The 21,615-nt window shown below is 46.4% G+C and overlaps 1 protein-coding gene and 1 long non-coding RNA gene across 17 annotated transcripts in view; one reads left to right on the top strand and one right to left on the bottom strand.

Annotated features, from left to right (window-relative positions):
- Positions 1-21,615, top strand: part of LOC120371563 (LIM domain containing preferred translocation partner in lipoma) — a 493,573-nt gene that overhangs the window by 408,212 nt on the left and 63,746 nt on the right. The gene's annotated exons all lie outside the window — the stretch shown is intronic.
- On the bottom strand, positions 560-5,167 carry LOC120371566. 2 transcript variants are annotated; one of them, XR_005584440.1, is made up of 5 exons: positions 4,957-5,167; positions 3,692-4,093; positions 2,107-2,117; positions 1,955-2,033; positions 560-1,250 (listed from the first exon to the last, which is right to left on the bottom strand). It is a non-coding gene; the product is annotated as an uncharacterized LOC120371566 (long non-coding RNA). The 2 variants fall into 2 exon arrangements; XR_005584441.1 differs by having other exon boundaries at positions 1,990-2,033.

The raw sequence follows: 21,615 nt of genomic DNA, 5'->3' as shown, positions 1-21,615 counted from the left end.
ATTTACCATGCTCCGTAATAGGGAGACTTGACAGCCACAGTGCTAATGCGATGGCATTAGTAATGATGGATTGGTTTGGTACGCTTGGGCATGGAGTGTAATTGTTCATAGGGATCCCACTGTAATTTCAACAGAAATCTGATGCTCGCTAACTGTATTTTTAAACTCTCACCAATGATTAAGTTCAGTGTTTCAGTGCCTGGTTCTTTTTGACACCATCAGTCTGCAACCTGTCTAGCTCTTGGGTCAAATTCAACCTTGGTGTAAGTTGGTGCAGTATCATAGGGCTTGATTCTGATTTCACTTACGTTGGTGTAACCAAGAGCAATTCCACTTGGCCCAATGGACTTCAGTGGAAATATACCAGGGTTGATTATAGCTTCTTATAACCGTGTTGTCTTGTTTGTCTGAAAGAGACGAGCCACGGATTCCCTTTTTCAAGGTATTTAATTGTGTTATCTCATGCCTCTGTATAAAATACAAGTTAGTGTGAGCTTTGGATTATGTGGTCAGTCATACTTGCGATTTCCCACTCTCTGCACTTCAATTTCTCATAAGCTTGGCTGATAGATCTGTCAGGGAAACACAGTCATATGAAATGGAGCTTGAGTTTTGCTCGGCACTTATAGTTGTGAAGCTGAAATATTTATGTCTTGCAGGCGAATGCTGCATCACTAGATGACTTGACTCCTTTCAGAGTATGATTTTTGACAGAAAGGGCCGTGTAGCTCAGGGGAATGGGATATAAAGCCCTTCAACTTTAGCTCATTGGTAAAACCACCGATTGGAAACAGCTGCCGTTTGCCACCCAGTGGCTGTTTAGTTTACATGAAATGAAATGAGTGAGTGAACTGGCTCCAGCACCCAGGATAGGTGCCCAAATCACCAAACCAGTCAAAAATTGCCAGCCCTGTTATCCTCAGCAATAAGGTCAAAGACTGAATGGCCGTGGAGCAAGGTAGGAGACCAGCAACCTGCGAAAATCCAAGTCTTAGCTCAGGCAGATGACATGTAATTACATGCTGGGCACGGAACAATCTAGGATCACACTTAATTCTCAGGTCACCGGGATTGACTAGAGCATCCAGCCTGAGGCCTCCCGTCTCAGTTTTCTTTTAAACATCATTTACCAGCTGGAGAGAGATGATTAGCACGTGTCCTGTTGTTTTGTAGAATTCCTCCTCAGTTCTGCTCAGCCTCTTGTGCGCCATACAGCACTTCGGGGAAACTATCCATGGCTAATTGTGCATCTATCAAAAAAAAAAGTGAGAGGGGGGGAAACTCAGCCTGGAATACAACCATATGGGATGATGAAAACAGATACCTTGAACAAGTCGCTTAAAAAAAGTCCAAACTTGCATCCAGGTTGAGCTGCGCTTTCATGTACAAAAGCGGCATTTTGACATGGCAGTGTAGGGAGGGAGCTCGCATTACTGCTGCTTGTGCTGTATCCATTCTGTGGATAAATACAGAAAGCCACCCTCCAGGGCTATAAATCCAGCACCTTTCACCAGCATTAAACCCATTTGGAAAAAAATTAAGGATGGAAAGGGAGGGGAAGGCCTTTGGACTTTGCGTGGTTGACTGTCTGAACCAATCTCTCTGCCTTTGTAGTCAGACTGCATTTATTTAGTATAGTACCACGGACCGTACAAGCTAAAGATTCATATGGCACATTGATCAAATAATCAGAAAAAAGGACAAATGGGCAGAGACATTGACTCTGATTTGCATTAAATATCTTCTGCCTGAGGTCTAAATGCCATGGTAATTGTAGCATACCAGATAGCTGTCAACTAATCACTTTATTAGTTTGAATTTAGAAAACTGGATCTCAGCATATTAAAAGTTGGTTAAGAGCAGATAGGTTTTGAACTGAGGAATCCAATTAACCTTGCTGGAAGGCTTCAAGGCGTTATATTAAGTCATGAAAATGATTTGTCCAAATAATTACATTTGAACTGTCATGCTGGAGAAAGGTCATCTTACTTGGTCCGTCAGCGCTCAGGGTCTTCTCTGTAACAGCTCTCCTCCTGCTAGTCAGTTTCGCTTTTCAAGTCTCTGGTTTCAATCAGGTCATTTGGTTTCCGGACGCTATGTCAGCACAGCTGATGTTCCTAGAAAAGGAAGGGGAGTAGGGATCAGTAAAGTTCTGTCTGCTCTTAGCCCTGGAAGTATCGGCTAGACCCCCTACAAGGCTAGACGATGAGTTCAGAGGCAGGGCAGCCTGCAGTTCCATCAGCTCTGTTTTACCAGTACACATCATTGTAGCTTCACTTGATGGAAATTACTGTAGACGATTTCACACACAAGGGAATAGCTTTAGCCAATAAACATTTTAAAAGAAATCACCCAAGCACATACAATTGAAGACAAGGAATAGTTCACATGCATTCCTTGAGAGGCAAGGATGAGGAACAGCAACCGTTAGACAGGAGAAGCAAGATAACAATTTGTCATCTATCGTATATCTCGGGCTCCTATCACCTTGTGATATAATCACTTGAGATACCCTCAGGGTTCTAGTTGGCTATAGATACATCATCAGCCTGAGCAATAAAGCCCCATTTCTGGCCAAAAGTCTCATGGGGCCTTTAATGGCCACAAGTGATACGGACCTCGGCTTTGTCTCATCTAATGAACACACCTCCAGCAGCACAACGGCCCACGTCACCACGCAGGCTGTGATGATTAAGATGGAAAAAGTGCCATCGGGACCCCGTCCACTGACTCACTGTTGGTCCCTCAACTCCTGTTAATGGAACCAGCTAGCTCCAACTCTCATGAGCAACAGAGGACTCACAGGTCATGCACAGCTGGCTTGCAACAAAATCTCCTGACTGGCCAGAGGAACCAACAGAACCAGCACTTGAGTCCCCTGGCTGCTCAGCATTTACACCTGCAAGTGGCATCACTCCTGTTCCCAGCCTCACTCCAGTCCTGCTCCCCTGCTCAGTTCCTGATTCCAGTTCCAACCCTTGGCTCCGACTCCTGGTTCCTGACCCTGGCTCTGACCACTAGGCATCGCCGCCCCACTGCAGGCCTGGCTGCTTGCTGCTCTGACCACTAACCCCAGCCATCCTGACTGCATGTATGTGAAAGTATCAAAGAACATAAATGCAGGTCAGATTTTGGTCCAGCTGACTTGACCGCTGCTCCCCGTTTACATTCTGTCGGTGCCTTTTGACAAGCAGCTGCTAGATCAGGGGTGGGCAAACTTTTTGGCCCAAGGGCCACATTGGGGTTGCAAAACTGTTTGGAGGGCCGAGTAGGGAAGGATGTGCCTCCCCAAACAGCCTGGCCCCGCTCCCATCCACCACCTCCCACTTCCTGCCTCCTGACTGCCCCCCTCAGAACCTCCCACCTATCCAACCCCCACGCTCCTTGTCCCCTAACCGCCCCCTCCCGGGACCCCCTGCCCCTAACTGCCCCCCAGGACCCCACCCTCTATCCAACCCCCCCCTCCCGTGACTGCCCCGCCCCCAACCCACCCCCCGGACCGGTCCCCGGGGACGCCCACGCTTATCCAACCCCCGTTCCCCATCCTCTGACAGCCCCCCCCCCGCCAAAGCTGCCTTTTCCAAGGAGCTCGCAGTTATCCCCCGGTGTGCTGGAGAAGCGCATATGGGGCTGTTGGTTCCTCAGAGCGAGCTTTGGAAGGGATTTTATTAAAGAAGATTCTTCTTCTGACCTTCTAAAGGCCTGGTGCTCCTCTCAGCAGTGAAACCCCATTGACGTGGGGAAATTACTTCAGATTTACTCCATTGTAAATGAAAGGAGAGCCATCGCCATTGGCATGCAAATAATCACACTGCCCTTCCCTGTGGCACTTCATCTGCTCCTGCTGTTTATTCCTTTCTTGGCTGTCTTAATCCTCTGATTGTAGCAGTATAGATTAGTGTTGTTATGGCATCTTGCAGGACGTGACTCATGGTAACAAGGGAGCACTGGGCTCACTACAGATACCCCAGGAAGGCCACCGGTTGTCTTCAGTCGTAGCTCACCAATGCAAGAGAGGGCACGATTTTTGCCTTGAGTTTTTCTGAGGCACAGCCACTTGGTTTACAGACCAGCACAGCTGCAGATGAGCGATCTGAAACAAAATTACCACCTTAAATTCCAACTCCATAATTGTTATTGTGCATGATAAAATTCCATCTGAACAGCATGACTTTTTGTGTTTAGTTCCCTGGTTAAGTTTGAATCTCTGGCAGTTGGCAAAATCTTATTTTCACTTGCAAATGGAGCTGATTTGATAATGAATTCACTTAAAAGAGAGTATGTGCAGAGACAGAGAAACTTTCCTGACCACCCCGTGCTGTAACGCAAAGATGGATTGCAGATCATGAATTGAAGTGATTTTTGTCTTGACTCTGATTAAATGTAAGACTATAGTTTTCTGGTGTCTGCTAGGAAGAACGAAATGCTATGGTGAAATATCAGAGAATGTTACTGTGACGGGTTTGATCATAGAAACCCTCTTGGGACTGTCACCTGATGCGCTGTTTTCTCTGCCAGTTTGGGCGTCCAGAACCCTGCCTTGTTGAGCCAGACACCAGTCTGCTCCAACACAGAGTCAGGGTCTGAACCACATGCCCCAAAGCTGCAGATTTAACTGAAAACAGCTTAAGAAATGTTCTTGTCTTCAGCACCCAGCTCCCAATGGGATCCAAACCACAAATGAATCCGTTTTACTCTGTATAAAGCTTATACAGAGTAAACTCATAAATTGTCCACCCTCTATAACAGTGTTAGATATGTTTGCTCCCCCAGGTATTAATTACTTACTCTGGGTTAATTAATAAGCAAAAGAGATTTTATTAGGTATAGAAAGTAGGATTTAAGTGGTTCTAAGTAGTAACAGAAAGAACATAGTAAGTTAGCAAGCAAAATAAAACAAAACACTCAAGTCTAAGCCTAATACATTTAAGAAACTGATTACAGATAAAATCTCACCCTCAGAGATGTTCCAATAAGCTTCTTTCACAGACTAGACTCCTTCCTAGTCTGGGTCCAGTCCTTTCCCCGGCACAGTCCTTGTTCCAACTCAGGAGGTAGGTAGGGGATTTCTCATGCCTGCAGCCTCCTTTGTTCTGTTCCACCCCCTTATATAGCTTTGGCACAAGGTGGGAATCTTTTGTGTCTCTCTTTTGACCCCTCCTTCTAAATGGAAAAGCACCAGGTTTAAGATGGATTCCAGTACCAAGCCTTCATTCTTCCTGGCCTGACTCACAGGAAGGTTTGCAAATAAACAGTGCCATTTACAACCAATTGTCCTAGTTGCTGGGAGCCATCAAGATTCCAAACCACCCTTAATGGCCCACACTTTGCATAATTGCAATAGGACCTCAGAGGTATATTTCATATTTCTAGTTTCAGATACAAGAACGATACATTTATACAAATAGGATGACATGACCACACTCAGTAGATCATAAGCTTTGTAATGATACCTTGCAAGAGACCTTTTGCATGAAGCATATTCCAGTTACATTATATTCACGCTCATTACCATATTTTCATAAAATCATATGGAGTGCAACAACACAGTTATAGCAAACCTGCAGTAACCTCCCTACTGTGTATTTAAAGATCAACATAATCATTTAAAAATTTCCTACGCTGGGATGGTGATTGATTATTTATGCAGTGGTGTGATGTTATCGGATTAAAATATGACCATATAGATCATTGTGGCAACCACTGTTATATATTTTCAACAAATCTTGTACAAAATGTGGCATGTAAGATGTCTATTAAAGGTTATGATTTTCTGGTTAGGATTATGCTATCTGTATGCATGTGTCATTTTTGTATTTGAAGTTATGAGTATTGGCTCTATACCTCTATTTCAAATGTTTGTTCCTGGGGTAATGCAGCTAGCACATCTTGGAGGGAATATTCAAATTAAGTGGCTAATCAAGAAAAATTTAACTGACAGTGGACCATGGGAGATGCCCATCTACACTGAATGGATTGTCCTGCAAAGGTACTCTCTGGGGCATGGGTGACTAAGCAAAATTATGCATGGACATGTTACTTGCCCATGTGATTCCAAACCCCATCTTGTCACCTGTGATTTTCCATTAGCTGTGCCGAGGGCTTTGTTTGAAACGATGGGTTTCCTTTCACATGGCAGAAGCTATCAAAGACTCTGGAAACAGCATCCATTTTGCCTCTCTCCTGCTCAAGCCTCTGGACTATGGATTTATACTAATGGGAGCATCTAACCAAGCGACTGAGGTCCTTCCAATGATTTGGAAGCAGCCAGAGACTTGACATAAGCCAGCAGTTTATTCCATCAGTGCTACAAGCCTAAACCAAAAACTCTGCAATTACTGTATGTATTTGCAAAAACAACAGGGAGTCCGGTGGCACCTTAAAGACTAACAGATTTATTTGGGCATAAGCTTTCATGGGTAAAAAACCCATGTCTTCAGATGCATGGAGTGAAAATTACAGAAGCAGGCATTGTTATACTGACACATGAATAGAAGGGAGTTTGATTCCTTTAACCAATTTGAAATCTCACCTTTCTTTATTTTTTATAAATAAACCTTTAGATTTTTGATACTAAAGGATTGGCATCAGCATGATAATTGCATAAGATCTGAGTTGTTTATTGACCTGGGTATGTGGGATCAAATGAAACGTTTAGTGTTTTGGGGATGATACAAGCAGGGCTGGCTCCAGACCCCAGCGCGCTCTTGGGGCGGCGTTCCGCGGGAGGGCGGCAGACGGCTCCGGTGGACCTCCCGCAGACGTGCCTGCGGAGGGTCCGCTGGTCCCCGCGGCTTTGGTGGAGCATCCACAGGCACGCCTGCGGGAGGTCCACCGGAGCCGCGGGACCAGCGGACTCTCCACAGGCACGCCTGCAGGAGGTCCACCGGAGCCGCGGGACCGGCGACCACTAGAGCGCGCCCTGCGGCGCGCGGCCCTGCTTGGGGCGGCGGAAATCCTAGAGACGCCCCTGGATACAAGGAGTGGAATGCCTAAGGAAACGGCTTTTATGACTTCTTGTTAGCCAGTGTGGTGAAACAGAAGTTTACTTTTGTTACTGGTTTGATATGTCTCATGGGAGAATAATCTCCAGTGTTGGGGTGTATCCGCCCTATTTCTCAGCACTTTGTCCTGAATTCGGTATTCTCAGTTGTGACCCACAAAGGCGGTAATGGCCAAAATGTCCCAGATGCTGTGAAAACGCATAGGAAGACATAGGCCCTTCACTGAAGAGGCTGCAAGTTATGAAGAGAATGATACAACTCTCAAAAACAAAACTGTGCCCCGCCCCCAAATCAATATCTCCTGGATGCAAACAAAAGCAACACTTTCTTCTTTAAAACAGTTAAATAAAAATCCATTATCAAACTTACTGGAGAGCCAGAAAGTAAAATATTGGGGGACTGCTGGCTAGGAGATTGATAATGAGCCTGGGAGTCCTTTGCCTACACGTCACCAGTTCAAATCCAACTCAGGTTGGTCAGGACCAAAAGTGCTTATCCATCTCATGGCCGGTGGGTCTCAGGCCAGTTCTCCATGAACACGCGCTCGCCTCAGCATCGGCACTAATAGGCCACAATTAGTTGTAGAGATGGTAGAAATCTCAGCCAGGAGGCCAAAGGTTTGAGTCCAGATGGTCAGGATAGAGACATGTGGTAGAGCAGTCGGTGGGATGGGGAGAGCGGACTCTGCTACTCTCTCTGCTTGGATGTGTGTTGTGGATATATAGAGACTTAGGAAGCCAGGATTACGATTCCAAGCCCCGCATGCGGGAATCAAGCAATTCAGATAAGAAGGGCAGAAGGAAAGTGCAGTGGTGATGTAGTTGAGAGAAGCTCAGGAATCAGGAGACACAAACAGGCAAAGGAAGGACTGAGCTCCAGCCAGAAGGGGCTGGGGACTGGTGGCGTCAGGTGGAGCAGGCAGACCGGGAAAGGGCTCTGGATGTGGCTGAAGAACCGGCGCTAAGTACGAACTCCTGGGATATGATTCTGGGCTTTCTGTTGAGGACTCGTTGAGGATTGTTTTGGGATTAAGGACCCTGAGGGTCTGTGTGAACTTTATTTGATATTAAACCAGCCGCAGAACGGTGTTTCTGTGAGCCGCAATAGAGGCTCTCTGGAGAGCTTAAGGGTGTGTCTCCACAGCAACTAGACACAGCAACTGAGACTTGGGGCTCCGGCTGCAGGGCTGTTTCATTGCTGTGTAGACGTCGCGGCTCAGACTGGAGCCCTGGCTCTAAGACCATGATTTGGCCAGCACGGGCCAGTTGCAGGTGTCTAATTGTTGTGCAGACATGCAAGAGGGAGCTAAGGGGGTAAGGTGCCTGTAAAGTGACCTCTGGCCAGGAGTGGGTGCACCACAAGCGACCACACTGCTACAGCTTCCAATAGCCTTTTTGACCGGAGAGTCGCAAAGTGTTTTACGGCTCACAACATCCCTTATTTGCAAAAGGGCAGAATGAGGCTGAATTACAAAAGGATCCCTAGTCAGTTATTGGCAGAGCCGGGAATAGAACCCACCACGCTTGCTGTTAAGTGTTTGACAATCCTCCATCCCCATGACACAAACCCAGTAACAGGAAAACAATTTCATTTGTGTTAGTTTAAATTTAGCTTTGCAAACTGTTCACCAGAAAGCTGGAATTAATTAATACTTTCTGCTCTTTTTAAACTTAAAATGGCTAACATCGTGTTTGACGCATCCAGTGAGGTTGCATAAATTTGTAACTGTTTAGTGCCATTTGATTTATTTATTATTTGTATTCCAGTTGCCTCTAGAGGCTATGGGGCCCCATTGTGCTATGTGCAACATAAATTCATAGTAAAAAAAAACAGCCCAGGCCCCAAGGAGCTTGCAGATGAAACAGAGGGAAGCATTATTATCTCCATTTTACAGAGGAGGACCTGAAGGACAGAGAGATTAGGTGATTTGGCCAAGGTCACACAGGAAGTCTGTGGCAGAGTTGAGAACTGAACAAAGAAATCTTTAGAGCCCTGTGTGCTATTAACCACCCTTCTTCTCATATGAAGACAAAATCAACAACATTTTGCTTCCTCCAGTGTAGAATAGTACAACTGTGCTTAAGGCTCTATCAGTGCTGAAATCATAACCATATTTTTGGGGGTTAATAACATGGCTGTGAAAACAAGAAAGAGAGAAAAGCGCTCCAGGATCAAACTTAGTAATCTTAAGTGATATTAATATAACGTACCCACTAATGCTATCACACTGCAGAATTTAGATAATACACAGCTATTATGAAAATTGATAATTCACTGTCGTAATCGGTTACTTTCCAGTCTAACAACCAGCATGCCATTACGGGTAGGGGTGCGCAGTGCAGTGTGGATTCTTTCTTCTGTTTTTCATTGTTAGCATTTGTCTTTTTGTTTTTATTGGTGTTTTTGTCTTTTGCTTGTGGTTTTCTCAGGGTGTTTTGAACGTCACAATGTTTAGTGGAGGGAGGCTATTTTAGCTGAGAGTGAAATACACTAAAGAATCATTATAAACAGAACTTTCTCATTTATTGAGTGTTCTCCCCCCAGCCTTTTTCAGTCGGAAATGTACAAAAAGTGTTTTTTAAAAAGGAATCACTTTGACTCAGATTGTGTGAGATGAATCATAACCCACTTTCTCGTCTGAGAGGCGCAAAAAAAAATTCCAGCTCTGCTGTTGGCGTCAGCATAATCAATACGGAGCCGTTGTCAGAGACACAAAAAGGAGGGGGAGCCTCAGAAGAAGTAAAAGAATCAAAAGTGGTAGAACTCTCTTATTTCTTCTTCTCGAGTCTGCCAGTGCATCACACCAGCTCGCTGTGTCGTCCATGGAGCGCACCTGCCTGCGGTCAGCGCGTTCTTGGCTAAGACGTGAGGTCGGGATGGGCGTTCAAAAGCTGTGCCGTTGATGGTCCAAACTGGTATTCAGATCATGAAACCCCACTTCGACACATCTGTATGTTTCTGAATGCTGCCAGTCAGTCAAGAATACAAACTCATCTTGACTTGCAAAACACGCTGTACCTTATCATCCATCTTGACTCTGCAAGAGCACTCTATGTTGGCTGATTGGAGCGTGTATGGCAAACATGAGACCCTTTGATCCTCCGGCTTTCCAGTCCAGTAGAGGAAAACAGAAGACATACTTCAACTAGTAATAAGACTGCGGTGGCAGTGAATTTAAATTGTGAAATCAAGTCTGATTCATTATGGATATCCTTAATTTACGAATGCGCTTGCTTGCATTAGAATGGTTTTCTTATTTGTGTCTCTCCTAAGCTCCAGGCACATACAAATGTCAGAACCAGTAATTACTACTCTACTTACGCAGGCTAATGGTCCTGGAGTCTTAATGTTTCATGGGGAGGGCTCATTGAGGGTCAAGGAGGGCGTTCCACCCACCCCAAGAATAGCACTGCACAGTTAGGTACATGATGGAGGCATGCTTATAGGCATTCTGGGAATAAGGAAGGAAACCTTCCATCCTGCACTGTGCATTAATGTACAGTAGAGATGATAGATGTAAGTGTGTGGAAGGAGGGTTGAACCATCCTCTGCAGCATTAAATATTGGTCACTGCTAGTGGTAGGCTACTGAACTTGGTGGACTAATGGTCTCAAATGCTATAGGCTTAATTCACTTCTCAATTAAACCATTTTCTTTCCTGGACCCTATAATGGCACATCCCTACAATGCACCTAGTTGTGAAACTGGAGGTTCCATTTGCTTATTTTTATGAATCAGGCCCTGTGTTCCATTCATCCAGTAAATGGCAACATTCTGCTTTGACACAATTTCCCCCATAAATGCTGGTTCCAGACACTACCTTTAAAGGTTAATAGCTTGCTCTGTAGCAAACACATGTTCTGATTCTGATTACACACGAGTGAACAGACAGAATAATGATTTGTCACTGTTTATGTGAGGGCAGTTTTTGAGGACCAGAGATGGTTTCTTAAGGGGCTGGGGGGCATTTTAAAAAATTGTTTTGCATTATATTTTCGGCTTTAAAAACCCGCTGTTTGCTGAAACCATCAGTATTTCCTCCTCCTCTGCATGCCCTGCAAGGGTAATTCATTCCAGCTGCTGTCCCCAAAATGCCATGTTCAGAGGAAGCCTGCGTCCTTCACCTTGATGCTCTCTAATGAATGAGTGGAGGTGAGCCATAGTACCAATGGGCCTCCCCTTTCTCAGTGTGGTGATTGTCTCCAACAATCAGCTCTTACTTTTACCATTGAGTCATGGGATGGTGCCTAGCTGGGCTCTGCTTCTGGGAGGCACAGAGTGACTGCTGGGTTTGATGTTAGTGCAATATAGGGTGACCAGATGTCCCAGTTTTATAGGGACAGTCTTGATTTTGGGGTCTTTTTCTTATATAGGCTCCTATTACCCCCCCACCCCCGTCCTGATTTTTCACATTTGCTGTCTGGTCACCCTAGTGCAATACCTTTATCACATGCTAAACACTGCGGCATTCTGTGTGATATGTTCTTTGATGACAGTGCACACACACACCCCCCGGGATGGTTATAATTCCAGTCACACATCCATCACCATGCCATGGGCTTCTCTTTGTCATTTCTCCTCACAGCAGAAGCTAGGGAGATTCTGAATATTTTTCTTATCAGGGAGGTATTGGTGCTGGGGGGGGGAACTGGTGGTGAGAGAGATACTGGAAAGAGGACTTATTTTGAGCAACCAGACCTTCAGGTGGGTTGTACTGGCTGCATCAGAACCCAGCTTGCTAAGAGATTTCCTTCCTCCCCGTACTCCGTCGCAACAGCTGAGATCAGCTGACACCCTCTGCCTTCTCACTCCCTTTTTAATAGACCCTTGCAAATCCTTACTAGATCTGAAACATCTTCAGTGGTGCCAACTCTCAGGGGCTGTTGGGGGGCGAGGGAATAAGTTAACAGCAACTGCAGTAAGAGCAGAGTTAATGCAAAGCTTGGCGCTTTTGAAAATCCCATCCCTTGTCTTTACAGTTATAGATTGTAAACTCCTGGGCTTGATCAAAACATCAGCCACCAAGGGCTACGTGCGTTCTGTAATTCCCCAGTGGCTGCTCATTCAGTAACACCCCTACTGGCACTGAACCAGTCATAACCTCTTCCTCTATTCACATTATCTTTCTAAATATAGGGTTGTTTTTTATGTTCAGAAATATTGTCTAGTGTCTTTGCATAGAATAAAATGAAAAGGAAGATAAAATGTAACATGTACATTCTGGATCTGCGATGCTTGATGCACCCTGTACATAATATCCCTCGTTTGGAGGGGCAGAGACAATCGTAATGGATACATAAGGAAGTAATACAGGAGGAAGAATAACCATTTGCCATTCTGTTCGGTGTGAGCAGAGGATGGACACTTTATGACAAATTGCTTGCCCCCGATGGCTAGGAGGTATCCAGAAATGGGTTGTGGATTCTCAGGCCTTGTCTACTCAGGAAAGTTGCACCAGTTTAACTTACTGTGTGATTTTTTTAAACTGATTTAGTTAAACTGGTGCAAGAGGCTGTGTGGACTTTCTTATTTCACTTTAAACCAGGCTTGGGTTAAATTGATTAGGAACTGCATCACTGTCCACACAGGTTTGTACTGGATTGAAAAGTGATTTAAGTTAACCCAGTGAAATTTCTGCATATCGATAAGGCCTCAGTCCTGTTCCTAATGTCACAAAGTCCCCACTCCCCCGGGAACACTAACTTAGGCCTGGTCTACACTGCGGGGGTTCGACCTAAGATACGCAACTTCAACTACAAGAATAGCGTAGCTGAAGTCGACGTATCTTAGGTCGACTTACCTCGTGTCCTTACGGTGCGGGGTCGACTGCTGCCGCTCCCCCGTCGACTCTGCTTCCACTTCTTGCCGCGGTGGAGCACAGGAGTCGACGGCAGAGCGATTGGGGATCAATTTAATCCGTCTACACTAGATGCGATAAATCGATCCCCAATAGATTGATCACTACCCGCCGATCCGTGAAGCAATAGCGTGACCTTTAGGATAAGAGCGGAGAGACCTATCTGCAGCCCTGTACAGAGGACAGAAGTTCAAGGTTTTTACAATCACAGCATTGAGACATAGAGTGGGGAAATGATCCTTCAGGAACTGTGAGACAATTGCCTCTGGCCCTGGACAATTGCACATATCTGGAAGAATAAGGAGCATCTCACAGGCTGATGACTTGGAGCACAGCCCAGCTGGGTCATGCACACTCTGGGCTGCAGCATCAGCTCGTGTGTAGTGGTGAGTGTAGCTCCGTTGATTTTGGTGAAGCTGCATCAGTTCACATCTCCTGAGCTGGTGGTCTGGTCCAGTATAGCTAGAATGAGCTCATTTGAGAGGCAAGGTGCCATTGGCTGCCTGCCTACACTTTAGGAGGTGGTTAGAAGGCAGACAGTGTGGGGGTTAGTGCTGCAAGGTAAGAAGTTTCACAGGTTTTCTTTGAGCAAATGTCCACTGATTTTGCTTCTCTTTCGGCTAGCAATATCCCCTGCTAACCTTCGGAGCCTGGCCCACAGTTATTCATAGGAAGAGGCTTTCGCCATATCTCAGAAAAAGAAGTATCTTCCCAAACCACGGTCAGCAATTGTGTCTGTTTCATCCCATCTGTGCCTTGTAGTGGCAAGAACAGTTCGGTTTCCCATTTAAGTGGCATTGGACTGATGAAACCCAGACAGCTGAGCCTCAGGCTCGGGTCAAGCTTCGCAAAGTTTGGATGCAGATCTGAACTAACTCGAAAGTTTCTGCCACTCTCTGTTCTAGAAATTGGATTAGAGTCTTCCCAGGAACTGACTTACGTGCCGTGTTTGAGTGCTCTTGATCCATGCCAGGGCCAAAAACAGGAGGCTTGTGGAAAGGAAAAATAATTTACAAATAGAAAAATTTAACCAAACTGTTTTGAACCTCAAACCCCATTTGGATCATGTGAGTCATTGTTTTATTTAATCCAAATGGAGTCTCACTGTGCTCCTTTTCTGGTTTGGATACAAGCTGCAACAAGCCATAACTCATGCCTTTCTTCCACACTACTCCACCATGTACTCTGCATAGGCTGCACATGCTACAGGGAGATGATTTTTAAAATGTTTTGGAGAGTTATTGGTACACCCCTACCTCGATAGAACGCTGTCCTCGGGAGCCAAAAAATCCTACCGCGTTATAGGTGAAACCGCGTTAGATCGAACTTGCTTTGATCCGCCGGAGTGCGCGGCCCCGCCCCTCCCCCTGCCCTGCTTTACCGTGTTATATCCAAATTCGTGTTATATCAGGGCACGTTATATCGGGATAGCGGTGTACTATTTTTCCATCTGCCTCTGCCAGTAAGAACAGGCTCCCTTCACACCAACAATCGAGCTCTCAGAGGAGGATACAGTTTTAGCAACATCAAATAACTACCTTAAAAGAACTTACTCTCCATAATGGTGTCATGGTTTTTAGGAACATAAGCTTTCGTGGGTGAATACTGCGTCTGACGAAGTGGGTATTCACCCACGAAAGCTTATGCTCCAATACACCGGTTAGTCTGTAAGGTGCCACAGGACTCTGTTGCTTTTTACAGATCCAGACTAACAGGCTACCCCTCTGATACGTGGTTTTTAGGGACGGTGTCTCTGGCCCTGGCAGTAATAAAACCAAGTGGTGTGTGCCCCTTTCGAAAGGGAAGAGCCTCCTCTTTCCAGCTGAACAAAGCTCTCAGTTCTTGCACTAACAGGTAGTCAGATACTGAACCTCAAGCCTGGGTGAGAAAGAAGGAAACCGCTATCTGGTGTAAAGAAAAGTGAAGGCAGCTGTTTGGAGTTGCTGGGAAGTTTGGAGTGACAGACGTTAGGCCCAGGGGAAATGGGTTAGTGTCAGAGTGCAGGTGAGGCACTCAGAGCTGCACAATGGATTCAGTTTATCACCTGGGCAGTGTGTACGCAGAAATGCATCATACACCTGGCATTGCTGCGTGGATTCCTTTTCAAAAGAGCCAGGTGTCCCACTGAAATTCAGTGAGGCTTGTGCATCCAACACCCTTAGACACCTTCAACAATCCCAGGCCTGAAAGCCTTTGGTGGTTTGACAGCCCAGCAGCAAACTTCTGTTGGAGTCTCTTCTCTTTGCCACCTTCTTCCTTTCTCCCAGCTTTTGCTCCCTTGTTTTCTGTTTAGCGACATTTCCTCATCTGCTCCTTCCCAGGCAGGTTGGCAGACAGGAGCTATTGGCAGAGCGAGAATCTCTGACTCAAAGTTTCACTTCTCCTACCCGTTACTAGGCTTTTCCACCTCCCCGCTGAACAGAGGACGCAGCACACTCTGCTTCCTGCCGCTTGCCTGCCCAGCAGGCTGGCAAGGTGGAAGCAGGCTGCTGAACACCAGCTGGAGTGCAGCCAGGCCGATGGAGAATGAACCGTGTCCCTCAGGCTCAGCAGTGTGTGGTTTTGGGGGCTGGGTGTGAGTCTGGGAGAATGCCGACAGCCTTTGCCCGGAGGAGATGAACTGTTTGGCTTGGGGAGGAAGGGAAAGAGCAAGGGGCAGTTTTGCAACATGGAAACAATTACAAATAAGCTCTTGTTGTTTGTACAGCATCAAGCACAACGGGGTGCTGGTCCAGGACTAGGCAATGCAGATAATAATAACGCTGAGTAACGTCCATTAGGTAGCTGCTGGGTGAACAGGAGAAGTCAGTCTGTTCCCCACGGTGCGCTGAAAAGCTGGTATCTGTGTCCCTGCGTGTTGTGGCCAGGCTGATGTGTTCTTTTTGACCTGCCCAACGGCTTGGTTCTCAGCTGAGCATCCACTAAGGGGCCCAGGGTTTCTGTTTGAATTTGGGACTCTTGTATTTTGGGGCTCAGTGCAACTGGGAATTGGCACCTTTTGTCACCCCCAGGATGTGGCCAGTCTGGCCTAAGCGGACCAGGAGTCAGGCTTAGTGGTCATAGCAGGAATAGGGCCTGGTAGCTGGAGCAGTAGTTGGGAGTTGGTGGTAAAGCCAGGGGTCAGAACCAGAGTCTGAAACTAGGAATCAAGCCGAAGGACAGACCCAGAATCGTGACTCGGGAGTCTAGTCAGATATCGCAGCTGGAGTCAGAGACCAGGAGTCAATCCAAGGGTCAGAGTCCGGGTCCAGTGGGATCTGTCAGGCCCGGTGCGGCTGAGTTGCAGAGACAGCTTCCTGCTTAAAGAGTGCACCTGGACCAACCAGAGGTCACAGGGGAGGTGGCCAAAAGGGTTTTCTGTGAGCGGCACTTCCTGTGGTGTTTAGGCCTCCAGGGTTTACAGAGCATTAATTGCAGGTCTTCCACGGTTGCCTGGTGGTAGCGTGGAAGCATTTGTCACCCGGAGCCCTGCAGACTGGGGTTGGTTCCTCACATGTTTGGCCTCTCAGAGTGGGTGGGGAGGGCTGCAAGCATTAGTAGAGTTTTAAATGTCTGAGGAGGAGCTGACCTTATTTGGCCTCAGAGTTTTGTGCTACATTGCGGCTCCTGCGAACAAGTGGGGTGGGTGTCGCATCCCCTAGAACCACCCACCACTGCTTCTACCAGCAAGTAGAAGCACCTTGAGTCACTGCGTCAGAGCGCTGAGCCAGCACCTTTTGTGTACAGCTGTGCTTGGCATCCGATGGGAAAGCCAGGGCCCCACCCAGTCCCCGCCTGCACAGTGGCTGGGACTTCCGTCACCAAACCAACAGAAACGTATTTTTGTGGCTCCCCAAAAGAGGATCCTGAGATCTTGTATAGAATTTCAGAACAGGGCCCGCAGACCAGGGGAATGCCCAGAAAGTCACCACCGCCCCCGGAGGGGTGGGGGAAGAGAGACTGATTTCCATCACACACTCTGCCCTTTGTTTTCAGCACGAGTTTCAATCAAACATTTTAAATAGACGTCTGTTTCTCTATTTGTGTCCTTTCTGTTTCAAGAGTTTAATCTCGCATTGATGGTTTTGAAAATGTAAGTGCAAAGAGACATGGCTCAAAGGGTTGGTTCTGGAGTTCCGGAGCCATTCATCAGAATTTACAGGCTGGATCAAACATAAAGTCCATCAGGATCCTGTCTCTGACAGCAGCCAGCACCAGCTGCTTCAGTGGAAGGCGCAAGAAACTGCCTGATAGCAGTGCTGGGATAACTTTCCCCCTGAATAAAGCCAGATGATGATTTTTTTTCAGATGAAACTTTTCTGTTGGGGGGGAAATGCAGATTTCACAACACGGCAACATTTCACGAATTCGTGTCAGTTTCACTGAATTGTTTTGGCAGGGAGAGGGAAAAAACAAAAATCCAGATCAAAGTTGGAACAGTTCAGTCCAGTGTTTTCTAAACTAAACATTTTGATTTTAGGGGCCAAATAACTTTTTGTTATGAAATTTCCCTTGATTTTACTTCATTTTAAATGCAAAATCATTCTTAAAAGCCACTCCAAATCAAAACAAAATGTTTTGTTCAGCCCAAAGCAATTTTTGGTTTGCCAAAAATTCTAAAATGTTGGGTTTGGGTTGACTGTAAGCAACCAAAAACTCCATTCTTCACACAGCTCTGCTCCTGATCCTCACGGACCAGCAGCAGCAGTTTATTTTTCATCTGAGCAACCATTTCTGTTGAAAATATTCATTTTTCAGTGCAACTTTTAAGCAAACTTTCTCTCCTTTTTTTCAAACTGGAAAAGGGAGATGGGGAAGTAGAAAGTGAGAGGAAGTGTTTTTTCCCCACCTCCACTTCCTCTCACTTTTCTTCCCCCACCTTGCCTCTGTTTCTGGTGGGGGTGGGGGATTTTTTTTTTAAGTGGGCTTTTTCCAACCTACTTTAAACAAAAAAAAAATCATTCTGGAATTTTACAGTGCAAAACAAAGAATTACATGACAAAAAATCAAATAAAACAAATCTTTCCTATTTAATTATTTTCATTAAGTATATTTGCCTCTTTACAATCCGCTCAGTGTATAGCCCATCTAAAATGCCCAGTCCTTTTTCATCCCCTGGACACCAGTTCCAATTCAGGCTAGATCAGTAGTGACCAGTGTGCAACGGGTTGGCTCAGTCCCTCATATCCCTTCTGGAAGTAGCCCTCCCTTGCCAGGGTTAAGGCGCATTGGCAAAGCACTGTAGGGAAGCGTGCTCTGCTGCTTCCCATGCTATGGCAGCTGTGTGGATAGAGTGCTTTGATCTCATCTGGCACCATTCATCGGCATTAAAGGAAATAAAGTACATCTTGCTCTCTTCTCTGCATGTCCATGATCGATCAGCAAAGGAGGTTTCCTTTATTATTATTTTTTTTCCATCTCAAGGTGTTACACTGAGGCTCTAATTCAACCACTTTGCAAATGGTAAAACATCTGCCCCCAAGTGAGACAATATAACAAAAACCAGAGCGTGCTGCAAAAAGCGAGAATTATAGAACGTCACTGACCCCCACTGGGCTGGGAGACCCATTGCAGGCTCCCAGTTTCTGGGGACTGGCAAATAACCAGTCGGGCACAAGAAAACAATCACGTCTCCTGCGTTGCAACAGGTCCCTAGTCAGTGCTGGGTCATCATCAGAAGCTCAGATCAGAATAGCCCCTAGCTTTGTGGGCAATCCAGGTCCAAACTTTGCAGGTGGCTCTTATGACCGGAACCAGCTTAGTCAATCCCCAGATGTGGATGTTAAGAATGCTCTAGTCCTCACCTGACCTTTGGAGCTGAGCCCCGTCATGGTCGCAGGGATTTAGGAAAATTACTTTGGACCATGCTGGTAAATGCACTGTATTCTGCTTAGTAAAACTGATGGGACAACCTGCCCTTGAGCCTTTTGTGGTGCATGGGGAAGAGAGGAGTTAGGTTCAAGGGGTTTTTCACCAGGCATAAGAGGCATTATTGCTTGCCATTGTTCCAGGGAGCACAGGGGGCTGCTCCCTTCTAATGCCTCAATTAAATCAAAGGAGCCAGGGAGCGGGGGGCTGCTTCCCACCCTCCTTCCTCTCAGAGCTTGCCCAGGCACCTTGGGGTGACAGCACAGTTTGGCAGGAAGCACGTTCCTCGTGCCTACTGGGGAGTTGTGATCAGGTTCGTATCCGCTGGGGCCTGGAGCACCTTGTACTGTGGAGAAAAAGATGTCCTTGTGGGTAAGGCCCTGGACAGGGCCTCAGAAGATCTGGCTTCAGTTTCTGTCTCTGCCACAAACTCCCTGGGTATCCATGGGCAAGTTGACCAATCTGAGCCTCAGCTCCCCATCTGCAGTAGCACTTACAGGGCATGGTGAGGATTAATGCCCCGATGCTTCTGAATTGCTCCAGTAGGAACAGTGGGTGAGCAGCATGGGAAGGTCTCTGAGAAGGTACCAGGAAGGCTTAGAGACAGGGTGGGGGATGGTATCTTTTATTGGGCCAGCTTCTGTTGGTGAGGGAGACAAGCTTTCGAGCTCCACAGAGCAGAAGAAAGAGATCTGAGGAGCTTGAACCTTCTCTCTTTCACCAACAGAGGTTGATTCAATAAAAGAGATTCCCTCCCGCATCTTGTCTCTTATCTCCGGGGGCCAATACGGGTACAACTGCACTGCAAACAACAGTGACACTTTAGTGAGATGAGGCCTCACCATTGCCCTGCATTTGCTGTTAAATCATCAGCGGTGCGTGGGCCGAGACCACCAAGGCATATTGGAAACGTCTCAGGTTTGCGGATAAGTGAAGTGAGATAACAAGGTTGTACTGTGGTTAGGGGGTGAAAACAATGAACAAGCTTTGCTGTTACTGGAAGTGGTCACTGCAGAGACCTATGCATCAGGCGTCCTCTTTAGTTGAGATAAAATAGGAGGACTTAGGGAAGTACTCAGTAATTAAATCACAGCTTTTGATTTAATTCATGGAGTGTTACAAACATGCCTCCAAGCACCAAACATCTATGAACGACGCGTGTTCGTTGACGTCTGCCGAAGCAGCGAATTAAGATGAATCTGTCTACCGTCCAATCGTTGCATAAGACGAGCGATGTGTCCGACCTGCAGCTGTCAAATGATGAAACGTCAATGCAGTGAGCTCATTGCTAAGGGATGAGTAACTGCCACGAAAGCTGGGTCAAAAAACAAAAGAGGACAGGTGGGGGGAGTAGAGGGATGTGTCGGAGAACATCATATAATTTAATTCACCCTATCTGGCATTTATGTAAATCATCTATCAGATTAGGTTAAAATTGACTGGAAAATGTGAGGCCAAAATTTGAAGGAGCCCAATCCTGCTTCCTGTAAAACCAATGGCAAATCCCTCGCAAACTCCATTGGGGTTAGGGATTATCACACACATTACAAGGTCACAACTTTGAGAAATGACTAGTGAATCTGCGTGTCTGGGGTTTTTTGTTATTCAGTTACAATATACCGAGCCCCAATCCTCCAAATATGAGTCCCTTTTAAGGTGTGTAAAATCAGGCACCCCAGATCCCTAATCACTTCTTAAAGGTTTGGCCCCAAATTACTCCAGGAGTAAAAACTAGTGCTGAACCTCAGGCAGGGCTGAGGTATGAATCCAGGTCTGCTGCAGTGTTGAAAAATAGAGCGGATTCATGAGCCTGACCATCTGCTAGGCTTGTTGGGAGCCCCAGCCCGAGGGCAGAGCTTCCGAAAGGGGCATTCACTAGAATCCAAGGGAGCTTCTGCATGGCTGGGTTAGCTCCTCCCCAGAGTCTGCTGCAGTGGGAATTCCACCTGGGAGAAGACTATGGCAGTGCAAGCTGCCTCCAGCCCCATGCACCAGCCTCCAGAGCGGTGGTACTATCTTGGGAGAGGTCATGGCCAAGACACCCTTCCCTAGCATAACCCCTTTTGGACAAGCACCTCCTTTCCTCAGCCAGTTGGTAATATTCCCTCTCCTCCAGAGCAAAGCTTCCCCTCCTGTCAGCTTGGGCAAAATCAAGGAGCCTGTTGTGTGCATGGCCAGTAGAACGTTAACCAGAGCTCCAGGAGTTCTGGGTTTTGTTTTCAGCTCTGTCACAGTAGCGTGGACTTGTGCAAGTGTCTCACCCCTGTTCGTGAAGGGAGGCAGCGTAGCCTAGTGGGTATAGCACTAGATTGGGACTTGGGAACCTGGATGTTAGTCTCAGCTATACCACCGGTGTGCTGGGGGACCTTGGGCAAGTCACTTCCTTCTCTGTACCTCAGTTTTCCCCATCTGCAAAACAGAGCTAGTAATAATGCTTGCTTCCTTTGAGAAGTGTTGTATGGTGGAGTTAAGTAGTAGTATTAACCTCTCTCTGTGCCCCGTTTCTCTAGTTCTATTGAGGATAACCATGCCTACCTTGCACGGGGCTGTGAGGATTAACAGATGTTTGTGGAGTGCTCGAAAACCTTTGGATGAAAGTCACCGGAGAAGGGGGGAGGAACCTTGTTGTTTTGTTGACTTATGGTCAACGTTGTCCTCGAAATGCTGTTTTCGCGTCAATATTTCTTCATTAGGAATAATGATTTTTCCACATCCATTGCCAGCCGATTCAAAATTGTCCAAAAGGAAGATGTGTCATGAATTCCTAAAACACACTTGCTGGAGAGCTCCTAAGCAGAGATGATTAGAAAAATAGCACTGGAGAATATACCAGGGTCTTGAGAATGCCAGGGGAGCTTTTAGCTTGACATTTGGTGCAATGTATTTACATATGAAAAATACTGTAAT

Source organism: Mauremys reevesii, linkage group 9 (assembly GCF_016161935.1).
Source record: "Mauremys reevesii isolate NIE-2019 linkage group 9, ASM1616193v1, whole genome shotgun sequence".
Taxonomy (NCBI): domain Eukaryota; kingdom Metazoa; phylum Chordata; order Testudines; family Geoemydidae; genus Mauremys; species Mauremys reevesii.
Note: the sequence above shows the minus strand (reverse complement) of the source record. Positions and strands in the feature narration are given on the sequence as shown.